At 33.7% G+C, this 12,674-nt stretch overlaps 1 protein-coding gene across 2 annotated transcripts in view; it reads right to left on the bottom strand.

Annotated features, from left to right (window-relative positions):
• LOC127731197 (zinc finger CCCH domain-containing protein 10-like) overlaps positions 1-12,674 on the bottom strand; it is a 130,171-nt gene that overhangs the window by 98,533 nt on the left and 18,964 nt on the right. The window contains exons 3-4 of one of the 2 annotated variants that reach the window (XM_052240146.1): positions 10,008-10,060; positions 1,006-1,130 (exon numbers count right to left, since the gene is read on the bottom strand). The gene's annotated coding sequence lies outside the window, so the exon portion shown is untranslated. The remainder of the gene's footprint in view (positions 1-1,005; positions 1,131-10,007; positions 10,061-12,674) is intronic. The other variant, XM_052240147.1, reaches the window with a different exon arrangement.

Below are 12,674 nucleotides of genomic sequence, written 5' to 3'. Positions count from 1 at the left end.
CCACTGGATGGGTAAAGGCTCCAGTCTGAGAATGTAGTCCAGAGAAATGGGGAACTATTCTAATCTAGGCCCATGGTCACATGGAAAAGTACTGCTACCAGTATGAGCCTGTAGTCCAGTGGAAGGGTAAAAGCTCCAGTTTGAGTCGTTAAGCAGTAGGGTAAAAGCAACAGTCTGAACTTGTAGTCCAAGGGAACAGTAATGTCTTCTGCCTGAGCCTGTGGTCACATTGAATGGTAATGCATCCTGTCTGAGCCTGTGGTCACATTGAAAGGTAATGCATCCAGACTGAGCCTGTGGTTCAGTGGAAGTTGGTTAAAGTCTTCATAGCCCAATGAATAGGTAAAAGTTGCCATCCTTGCCTTCCATCGCTGGTCTTCAGTAGATAAGAATGAACAATCAATCCACATCTCTATTGTGACAATATATATTTTCATTCAATATGGTTGGACTAAATTCTCCCTTGAACTTCACAGTAAAATTCCTCAGGACTTCAAACTTATGTATCAATAATTACATTACATGTTTGTTTCATTATAATGCGTTATTTTGATTGGCTAACAGCAATCTCACGTCATTATGAAATTAACCTTCATTTCCAAATGAAATGTAACATCCATGATGACACAAGCTTCCACAATAAAATGCACAGGTAAATAAAAGAAAAACTTGAAAGAAATCGTGTTTTCGTGATCCTAGCAAAAAATGTAATTGTAAGTATTGAATGCTTCTTTTAATAATTTTATAGGGTTGTAAAAGCGTTAACCGTGCACACTTTTTTAGAATGATGCGCATCTGCGCTTCTTACAAAATGTACTTCGGTTTACGCTTTTCAACCCAATAAATTTACAAAAGGAGCATTCAATTCTTAAATGGTTTATTGATAAATGAACAAAATGACATTGTGTGTTCACTTGTGTGCAGAAGTATCAATGTCAAGAATTATATATGTATAAGTGAAAGATTCCACAACTAGTATTTCATATGAGAACAAATTTGTATTACCTATTAGGGCAATTATCTTCAACTTATCTGTACTACATTCACAGTTTGCACTATAAGTTCTTGGTCTTTGATTGATGGAACTTTTAAGGTTTCTTCCTTATTCTTAAAACAGGGCACACAAAATTCTGTAAAAAAGAACCAGAGTATATACGGTAAGAGTTAATTATAAAAACCAGTGATCATTTTCACAAAAAATCTTACGACTAAAGTTCATTGCAAGTATACTGAATTGTTCATAACTTATGATCAACTTAAGATATTTTGCGAAACTGCTCACAGGCAACCAAGCAACCAACAGAGAATAGATAGAAACCCAGAATTCTGTCTTTACCAGCAAAGAAAGGAAAGATTACAGAATCTACATTTTCTCAGGGATTACACATAATTCTGTCACCATGTCACATACCAATAAATCCAGTAACTAATTACATCATCAAAGTTATAACCTACAGCAGGTGAAACATAGGTAAATTGTCAAATAATCTTGTTATTTATAATGAGGTTACAAGTGTCAAACAGCAGAATAACAAGTCAATCAGTACAAAATCATTTCCAAGACCTGTATCTGTCATGTTTGTGATGAGACCAAGTGGAAACAGGAACAACTACATACATAAAGTTCCTCTAATGGATTAACTTCCTATTATATCATCTATATAGAGCTGATGTGTAAAATAATATCATCTTATTAATAAATTTCATCTTAAAATGTCTGTTCAATTCAAAAGAAAATTCAAACAAACATTTTTTTCATTATCTCTCTCTTAATATAAATATTATATATCCATATTCATTTCCATTCTCAATTTTATGAATGAAATTTCCACAGTGAGTACCAGAAAAGTAGGTCATAGATGATGAAGCTGAAGGAAAAAGGATTTTCTGTTTGCTAATGAAACAGAAAGCCTACAAATCAGAAAAGACATCTACAGGGTTACTCCTAAGTTGCTTTTTATGCTGTCAAGTAAATATAGGTTTAAAATATTTGTGGTAATTAGGACAAACATTTAAGAAACATCTGTAAAATGTACTTTGTCTTTTCCTTGTAAACATCCACAGTATTTACATGTATTATTACTAAGTGATTTTATTTAAATCAAATTTGATCACATTAAAATTCAGTACCTGCTTTATCACTTGGAGACAGTGATGGACAATAGCTTATCATTGGGCGACAGTAATGGACAACAATCTCAAGTACTGAACACAGTTGTCAACAACTCAACAGGAAGTTGTAATAGATAACAACATGCCATTATATTTCTATCATACCCACATCTCCGTCCTGAATCCCTCGGGAGTTAACGCATAACATAACATTAACACAGTGAATATGATGATCAATTACTACACAATAAAACCATAAACATTGATGATTTCAAAAGTCAATTCATTTTCATTAGGATCGTGTAACATTGTAATTACTCCTATTTCATGGAGTAAGCTTGCAACCCAGCAGGCGAGAAATTCATCTTCATTATTTTTCCCAATATGTCAATGGACTGCAATATTTTTGTTCTTTCAGATTTAATCCTGAATCAGGCAAATATAGATTTCAGATTATTTACAGATATCTACCATGTCTGTTACATTACAGATTTTTATTTTTTTTCTCATATCTTTATAAAATGTAAAGAAAAGTGAAACAAAATATGACCAACTATAGCAATTAAAAGGGTTCTAGAAACATTTTTATTTTTTTTCTGGTTTGAGCAAAAACAAAACACACCACTTTGCTCTAGGGACAAAGACTTTTTGAACAATCATCATATTAAAGCACGAAAAATGTTAAAAATGTTGTTTAGATACCAAAGGATTATTCAAACTTATAAGTCAAAAACAAACTGACAATGCCATGGCAAAAAAATGAAAAAAAACACTAAAAGACGAACAACAGTATACAAAACGCAACATTGAAAACTAAAGGCCGATCAACACAAACCCCATCAAAAACCAGGGGTGATCTCGGGTGCTTTGAAATGGTAAGCAGATCCTACTGACTCCACATGTGACATCCATCTTGTTACTTCTATCAAAAATTAAGTTGATAAGTTATATCAAGTGAATAGGCATCACACAGTAGTAGTTTGGTAATTGACTTTAACCCTACGACATCACCAAATTTGTCAACATGGGTCATGTAAATTTTCTAACCTTCAAACTGACCTAATGAGTTATTTTAAAATTGAATGACATTTTCAGTATAAAGGATAAACAAAACAGTTCCTTGTAGAAACAAGACAGACATTGAAAAATTAAAAAAGCACCAAGTACAACATTTATACTTATAATTTGTTGCTATATGCACAATGGCAAGTCGGTGAAAACAGCAGGAAAAGTGTATAATACTTATGCAGAGAAAAGAAAGATAACATGGAAAGTGAAGTTATCATCTGAAAGTTGTGCATTACACACAGATATAAGCTATCACTATACTGCTGCACACTTATTGTATATTTTCATAAAAAAAAAGTCTTTTCGAGGTAAATGCTACATAGAGTAATAAGGCAGGGGAGGTAGCTTGGACACATCGTTGATAAGGTATGGGATGTAACTGGGACACACCATATTTTTACAGGGGACGTAATTGAGATTCACAGTAGATCCAAGAATACAGTTAGTGTCCCTTTTTTATGGCTATAAATAAAGTCCCTAATGTGGACAGTGTATAAAGTTTAAATTTTTTACATACACTTTCCCAATTCATTTCTTCAGGTTTTATGCACAAAATAGCAAGAAAGGGATTGAAATTACACTGTAAAAAAATTAGGGTAATGAATTTGAAGGTATTAAGTGGTGATTGTTTTACAGTTGAAAAGGGTTAAAAATTGGTTTGGTCTGAAGCTGTCAAATTTAACTCTGGACCGCTCAACATAAGATTGTCCATATTTTGATTTAGAACTGATGAAGTTTTCTATCATTTTAGTAATATGACAGAAATTGTGTGTCAGGGATACACAGTAATATGACAGAGATTGTGTGTCAGGGATACACAGTGATATGACAGAGATTGTGTGTCAGGGATACACAGTGATATGACAGAGATTGTGTGTCAGGGATACACAGTGATATGACAGAGATTGTGTGTCAGGGATACACAGTGATATGACAGAGATTGTGTGTCAGGGATACACAGTGATATGACAGAGATTGTGTGTCAGGGATACACAGTGATATGACAGAGATTGTGTGTCAGGGATACACAGTGATATGACAGAGATTGTGTGTCAGGGATACACAGTGATATGACAGAGATTGTGTGTCAGGGATACACAGTGATATGACAGAGATTGTCGTGTCAGGAATACACAGTAATATGACAGAGATTGTGTGTCAGGAATACACAGTAATATGACAGAGATAATGTGTGTCAGGGATACACAGTGATATGACAGAGATTGTGTGTCAGGGATACACAGTGATATGACAGAGATTGTGTGTCAGGGATACACAGTGATATGACAGAGATTGTGTGTCAGGAATACACAGTAATATGATAGAGATTGTGTGTCAGGAATACACAGTAATATGACAGAGATTGTGTGTCAGGAATACACAGTAATATGACAGAGATTGTGTGTCAGGGATACACAGTAATATGACAGAGATTGTGTGTCAGGGATACACAGTGATATGACAGAGATTGTGTGTCAGGGATACACAGTGATATGACAGAGATTTGGTCAGGGACAAAACATTCATATGACAGAGATTGTGTGTCAGGGATACACAGTGAATATATATGACAGAGATTTGGTCTGGGACACACATTCATTTGACAGATTTGGTCAGGGACACACAGTTATATGAGAGATTTGGTCAGGGACACACAGTTATATGAGAGATTTGGTCTGGGACACACAGTCATATGACACAGATTTGAACACACAGTTATAGGACAGATATTTGGGCACACAGTTATATGATAGAGATTCGACTGTAGATCAATCAAGGAATCACACATTAGTTCATCATTAAAATACCTGAGTAGGGTGGTTCCAAGAAGCTGAGATTTGACACTTAACAAATGTAAACATAAAGGAACACTTAAAGATAAAGCATTTAACATTTTCACAAATTACATAATCCTAGTACTTTCACATAAACTCCAAATGAAAACAAAGTAGGATTTGTCTAGTAGATTACGTAAATAATCCCACATTAAGAAAAAAGAATGGGATTTCACGGAAAGTGCATTTGAATTTTTATCAACAACTGAAATCTGCTAAACTACCACTTTTTGTATGTTTTCAAGATTATATATAATTGTTGTTTCAAATGTCTTCAATTTCAAACATTTCCTGTTCCCCAAACTCAAATCAAAATTAAAATCAAAGCACTGTAAGCGCTGTAGGCAGTTAACCAAAAACCAAGGCAAACATAATTATGAAAACTGTGGCTATGTTGCTTCATTTTTTTTAAGATTTAAAAGAACAAACATTAAACATTCATATATTGTGCATTTATGTTCATTTAATGAATTAATTATTAAGGCAAATAATTCATATTTTATCAAGGTTTTCAAAAGCAACGCATATATCAAGTATATTTTTAATGGTCATGTGTCTGCAGTGGTACAAGTTCGAAATGATTGCAGTTGTTCTAGTTGATTGTTAACGTTGGTATTAGTTGACTGTTAGTAGTTCAAGTTGACTTAGTACGAGCTTGTAATAGTATGCATGGACTTGCTTCCCTGGAAAGAAAACTGAGTTTGTGTTCTACAGTGGAAAAGTTATGAGACACAAATCAGACAAATGTTTACTACTACGGGGATCAAAGGTGAGGTCTGACTGACCTGCCCATAGTAAATGTAAATGACCCCCGCCTTCACCCCAAGTCCATGATGTCTAAGTTTGGAATAAAATGACAGGTGATTATAATAAAGTTGGTCAAACACTCTTGGGCTTGAAAGATATGTTTTCTTTAAAATGAGCCATATTAAAATGAAATTTTTTATAGAACCAGAAATTATTCAAAATATAATTAAGGTAAATTCTTTAAACCTACTCATTTTTTGCATCAATAAAATTTTATAATAAACAAGAAATAATTGTAACAGAATGCTGTTACGAAGTCTCCCAAACAAAGCTGCCATAATTATTCATTCCCATGGTCGCCTGACATTGGGCAAAGTCTAGTACACATTGATTAGTTCTAGTAAAGTGATATTCATATGTGATGCCTATGAGATTGACCTTGTATATCATTCAAATCTGTTTGAAATGACGAACAGGAATGAATATGGTTTAGGAGTTGGTATCTCAAACTTTTACAAGTTCTTAAAACACACACAAGAGGGGATGGGGTGACCTTAGGGACTAACCCTATATTTCATTTGATTTTTTATGTTGTCCCATACATGAATATATATATGGTTTAGGGGTGGGGATCTCGACCGTTATCAAGTTTTCAAACAGGAGGGGGTGGGGTGACCCCAGTGACTTCCCCTATATTTCATTTGATTTGTTATATTGCCAAATACATGAGTATATATGGTTTAGGGGTGGGGATCTCAAATGTTTCCAAGTTATCAAACAGGAGGGGGTAGGGTGAACCTTAGGACTCTCCCTATATTTCATTTGATAAGTTCTGCTGTCCCATACATGAATATATATGGTTTAATTTAGAGGTCGGGATCTCGACTGTTTCCAAGTTCTCAAACAGGAGGGGTGGGGTGACTGCAGGGACTCCCCTATATTTCATTTGATTTGTTATATAGTCCCATACATGAGTATATATGGTTTCGGGGTGAGGATCTCGACCGTTTCCAAGTTCTCAAACAGGATGGTTTACAGTGACCATAGGAGCTGCCCCTATATTTCATTTGATTTATTATATTGTCCCATACATGAATATATATGGTTTAGGGTGGGGATCTCGACCGTTTTCAAATTCTCAAACAGGAAGGGGTAGAGTGGCCCCAAGCACTCAACCTATATTTCATATGATTTGTTATATTGTCCCATACATGAATATATATGGTTAAGGGGTGGATCTCGACCGTTTCCAAGTTCTCAAACAGGAGGGGTGGGGTGACCCCCAAGGACTCCCCCTATATTTCATTTCATTTGTTATATTGTCACATACATGAATATGTATGGTTTATGGGATCATTATTTTTTTGTATGCTCCAATGAACAAATTATGTCTTTAAGAGAAAGATATATACCTACATATTACACACAAAATCCTTCCCAATTGAAACTTACTGGTCTATTATCACACTGTAACGTGCCACTGCTAACAAAAGTGTGCATGTTTCTAAGACATATTGAAAAAATATTTTCATAATACAAAGCATGTTACAATAACTTCATATCCACGTTGCAATTAAGAATTTTGCAAACAAATCAACCAACTATGGTTTATTTCAATTTTATTGTATGATATCACTTATTTATTTATTGTGTGTCTTGCTTGTAAATGTATAAGTATATATGTAATTGTTAATGTATAATTGTTATCCTCTTGTAGCACCATACGTGTGCTTAAGTTTAAATAAATTGTCTTGTCTTGTCTTGGGATCTTGACCGTTTCCAAATTCTCAAACAGGAGGGGTGGGGTGACCGCAGGGACTCCCTCTATATTTCATTTGATTTATTATATTGTCCCATACATGAATATATTTGGTTTAGGGGTGGGGATCTCGACCATTTCAAAGTTCCCAAACAGGAGGGTTGGGGTGACCCCAGGGACTCCCCTGTATTTCATTTGATTAGTTATATTGTCCCATACATGAATATATATGGTTTAGGGGTGGGGATCTCGACTGTTTCCAAGTTCTCAAACAGGAGGGGTGGGATATCCCTAGGGACTTCCCCCTATATTTCATTTGATTAGTTATATAGTCCCATACATGAATATATATGGTTTAGGGGTGGGGATCTCATCCGTTTCAAAGTTATCAAACAGGAGGGGGTAGAGTGACCCAAAGGATTCCACCTATATATCATATGATTTGCTTACATTCAGGTATCATAAAATCTAGTTGCACTATTTGCGAAAACAAAGTAAGAAACTTCCAGCTATGTTAACTGACCCTTCAAAATTGAGAAAAAAATTGCAGTAATATGTTTACACTTTAAAAGCATCTTACATGCATTATCAACATTTATCACTGATAAAGAAGATTTATACTGTCACCAGGAACATATATATTGTTAGATATACTGTTCCCAGCTGTCACATTGTATTGGATTTTGACATTAAAATTTGTCAAAAAGTAATTTTGAGTTTCTGTATCAAATATTTTTTGCTTTTTCTTTCTTTTACATATATCTTTTGGTTTCCATTTCTAGTGTTTATATTTATTTACCATGCATAGATGTATTTTGTCACCTGCCTGAAATTTTTTTTTGTAGTTGATCTCCAAAACCCGGAATTACCCTTATCCGCTTCCGGAATCGGACCCGATATTGTAATTGTCTACACGGCATCCATTGTTTTTCAATGTTGTTTTTGTCAGTCAGATACGATTTTACTCGAATTTACACATTACTTGTAGGCGATTATCTGTATAAAGCTAGCGGTTGAACAAAATGAACATCGCTGTTATGAATAATTAAGATGAAAATACGTTTTGAGATCGTTTATTTAGAGACTTTGGTAAAAAGGTTTGCAAAGTTATTTTTAATTTTCTTTCAAGTGAAAGGTCCGTCGGGCGTAGCTAGTAACCAAGTCGAGAGTCCGATTGCAAAAGTGGAAGGTCGCGGACCTCGGACCACCGCTAATTTGAATCCCTGCCTCCAAATTGAAAAGATACGAAAATTTCGTCTTCTAATTTGAAATTGCCGCCAACAGCATGAACAGTGGAACTTATTAATAGACTACTGACGTAGTTGTAACACGTATTGACGACAAACAATATTCCTACGACTTTTGCCATTTGGGAAATCTAAACTACTTGTCTTTAAAGATTTTCGGCGATTAAATATTTCATACAATTGTTCTTTGACATCTTAGCCAAAAGCACAGGGGATAATAAACTACAAAAGGATTCCTAATGTGCTCTACTTCCTATGTGCAACTTCAAAACTTTTGGGTGGTTCGACGATCATTTAAGGTTTTTTCTGGTCATATTTTTGTAATCCAGAATTAAAAGTATGAAAAAACTATTCAATTAGTTATAAATAACATTATATCCAGCTAGATAATAACAATGGCACGTATTTCAGCATTTATTGGGTAGAACACAAATCTAGGGTGCTCGCATAAGGCAGCTTAACTGCCTAAAAATTTTAATCAGATTGCTCAACAACTTTTTTTATTGCTTAAACAATGATGTAATCATTCTATCCATATATGTGGGTGGTAAAGTCTTATTTTGCGCAACTTGTTTGCAATTTATATTTCATGTGTTTCCGTGCTAGAAGTTCATTATTGATATCATGTTTTGTGTGAATTGGTAAAAAATTAAAGTTTATCTTATTTTCTTATTTTTCGTTCATCGAGAAATGGTCATTCAATTCCCATTCATTCATGCACATACCCTCCCCTTTTCAATAATCTTATACCAGCGTCAAATCTGTTAAATTCTATGTAAACCAGTATATTGTTTTTTAAGTTAAATATCAAAACATGTACCAAAAGTTATACGAGACAGTTATTTGTTAGATGTATCGCATGAGATATGAGTTCATAAGCATATACAATGTGTCTTCACATAGGTGGAAAACAGCCTACAATAAAAGCATCAAGCAGTTAATTATTTATCCCGATTTATAACATTTTAATTGTTACCATTTTAACTAAAGTAAGTAATTTCATTCCAATGATCAATACCTTAGATGAGACTAGTTATATAGAACTATTTCCTATCTGAACAAGTTACAATGTCATTTGCATGTCATTCGTCCTTAAATCTTGTTATGTTCATCTTACCAATCCAGAGACAATTGAACATTACAGCTTCAAAAATTGATGTAAATTTCTACCAATAGAATAAAGTGAGATCAATATATCTCTCCACTGTCTAAATTTTAACTTACAAAATGTATACTTACAAATTATCACTTGTGTGTCAGCTGCTGTTAAATAAAACCTCATCTGTTTACCTCTGTAGAAAATTAAATGATATCCATTAAAATCGAACAATTGCATATCTTCTTGTCATGAAACTTATAGGACAACAAAAAGATGCTTGATTGATTGATCAAAAAGCTGGAGACAAATTGCGACCTGATTTCCCCTTCAGCAGACTGATCCATATGGAAAAACAAATCAATTAGATGACAATATAACACAGTTAATGGGTTGTCTTACTTCACATTAGGGATAGCAGGAAACAGGATCAAAAATCGTTTTGTACCTGAAAATGTCTATTGTCAAATTTGAATAAGTTCTGAAAAAGCTTAAAATGAGCCATCAAAATTCAAATGAGGTGTAATAAGCTGTTACACGGAACTTAATTTTATCTTGTTTTCATTGATTTTGTTATGAGATGAATCATTCAATTAACGATACTTAATTTACTGAATTAATGAGGCAAATTAAACAGAGAAATAACTTAAAGTTTAAACATTGGATTTTTGTTTTATTTTGTACATGGATGAGTTTTAATTAGGTTTTATGAGTACAGAATATTTAGTTACATGATAAATTTTAATTTTTTAGTGAAAATTTCATGCTCAACAGCTTAAAATAAAACTCCCTTCTTCTGCTATGAAGATTGAATTAATTGCAATAGGAAGATATTCAAAGATAAATACTACAGGATATAAAAATATAAAATGGAAATTTTCCAGAATAAATCCTGACTTGCTTTTATTTTTATTTAAAAAAATATTTACATACAATCAATACAGGAATTCATCAGATAACAAAATGACTTCTGAATATCATCACAGCCTGATTCAAAGTTTATGAAAAAATGTATGATTTGTTTACAAACTAGTCAGGATCCTGTTATTCAGTGGTTGAGTTTGATTGCTGTATGTCATGTTTGTTTTGAGTTTGGTTGTAATGTATGTCATGTTTGTTTTGAGTTTGGTTGCTGTATGTCATGTTTGTTTTGAGTTTGGTTGTAATGTATGTCATGTTTGTTTTGAGTTTGGTTGTTGTGTGTCATGTTTGTTTTAGGTTGGGTTGCTGTATGTCATGTTTGTTTTATGTTGTATTGCTGTATGTCATGTTTGGTTTAGGTTGGGTTGCTGTATGTCATGTTTGTTTTAGGTTGGGTTGCTGTATGTCATGTTTGTTTTAGGTTGGGTTGCTGTGTGTCATGTTTGTTTTAGGTTGGGTTGCTGTATGTCATGTTTGTTTTGGGTTTGATTGCTGTATGTCATGTTTGTTTTAGGTTGGTTGCTGTATGTCATGTTTGTTTTGGGTTTGATTACTGTATGTCATGTTTGTTTTAGGTTGGGTTGCTGTATGTCATGTTTGTTTTAGGATTTGTTGCTGTATGTCATGTTTGTTTTAGGTTTATTGTTTTAAGCATAAATCAGGCTGTTGGTTTTCTATCTCTTGAATTGTTTCACATTTCATCATGCTGGGGCCTTTTATAGCTTACAATACAGTATAGGTTTTGATCCTAGTTGAAGACATTACAGAACTGTTTAGTTGTTATATCCTTGTCCTTTGGACCCTGTTGGATAGTAGTCTCCTTATTCATATCTATGTAGCAGAAGTTTTCCTTATATAAATCCCATCCATGTGAACTAATATAATGTAATTATTGGGTGGGGTAAATCAGTTCTGAGCACCACAAAATGTAAGCCAGACATATCCCTCATTTGAAGATTTAAAACCCTCAATCTCCACTTCAAATGTTTTCAAGACTCAGGGCTATTCACCTGTGTAACACTGAACACTGATTGTCAACCTTTTTGGTTATTTGTGTTGTTAGTTTGCTGTCTCATTGACATATACCTTACATCTCCTTTTATTCATATTGAATGTTAGACTTCACACGATCCTTTATGCAATACTTTATTATAGCAATATTCTGTTTTGAGCATGCTGAAGCAAGACACATTAACAGATAACATGGAAATGCATTCGGGTATCAAATTTATAAAGAAATGCATTAAACTTGCACTATTAAAATGCTAATTTTGCTTGTAGTGATTTTTTCCTCAAAGCTAATATAGATTGAAGAGCTTCTGGTAATACAATTTAATAAAAAAAAAACTGTATGGCTAAACATTTAGATTGTAAACCTTTGGATATTGTTTATTTTTAAGTTGAAATTGGGCTATAAGCTTTCAATAACTGTGAATACATATAGATTGGTACTTTTTGTCTTTAGTCATTTTGTTTAACTGTTTTTGTGATTAGTAATGATCTAAAGAGTCAAGCCCTTTTCAACTGATTTTTAGTTTCTTCTTATACTGAGTCTATACACAACTGTTGTTGGGGGTTGAGTGCTCACAATAATGTTTAATCCTACCACATTCTTTATTTCCTGTTCAAAGCCAGGAGTTTATAATCAACAGTGGTTGTCCTTGGTTGCTGCCTGCTTTCTGTACACAAATAACTTTTAAACCATTCTGAGAAATACAGGTTATCATTACATTCTCAACACATTCCTATTTCCTTAATATTAAAGATGGGCACCAAAATCTCCAGCTTAGGGTTGTTCATTTATACTCTTAGGAAGTTATACATTGATCTCCAGCTTAGGATGAATACCTACATTTATACCCTTAGGAAGCTTAGGGTGAATAACTACA

The sequence above is a fragment of the Mytilus californianus genome, unplaced genomic scaffold (assembly GCF_021869535.1).
Source record: "Mytilus californianus isolate M0D057914Y unplaced genomic scaffold, xbMytCali1.0.p SCAF_2, whole genome shotgun sequence".
NCBI lineage: Eukaryota > Metazoa > Mollusca > Bivalvia > Mytilida > Mytilidae > Mytilus > Mytilus californianus.
This window is presented reverse-complemented; position numbering and strand designations above follow the sequence as displayed.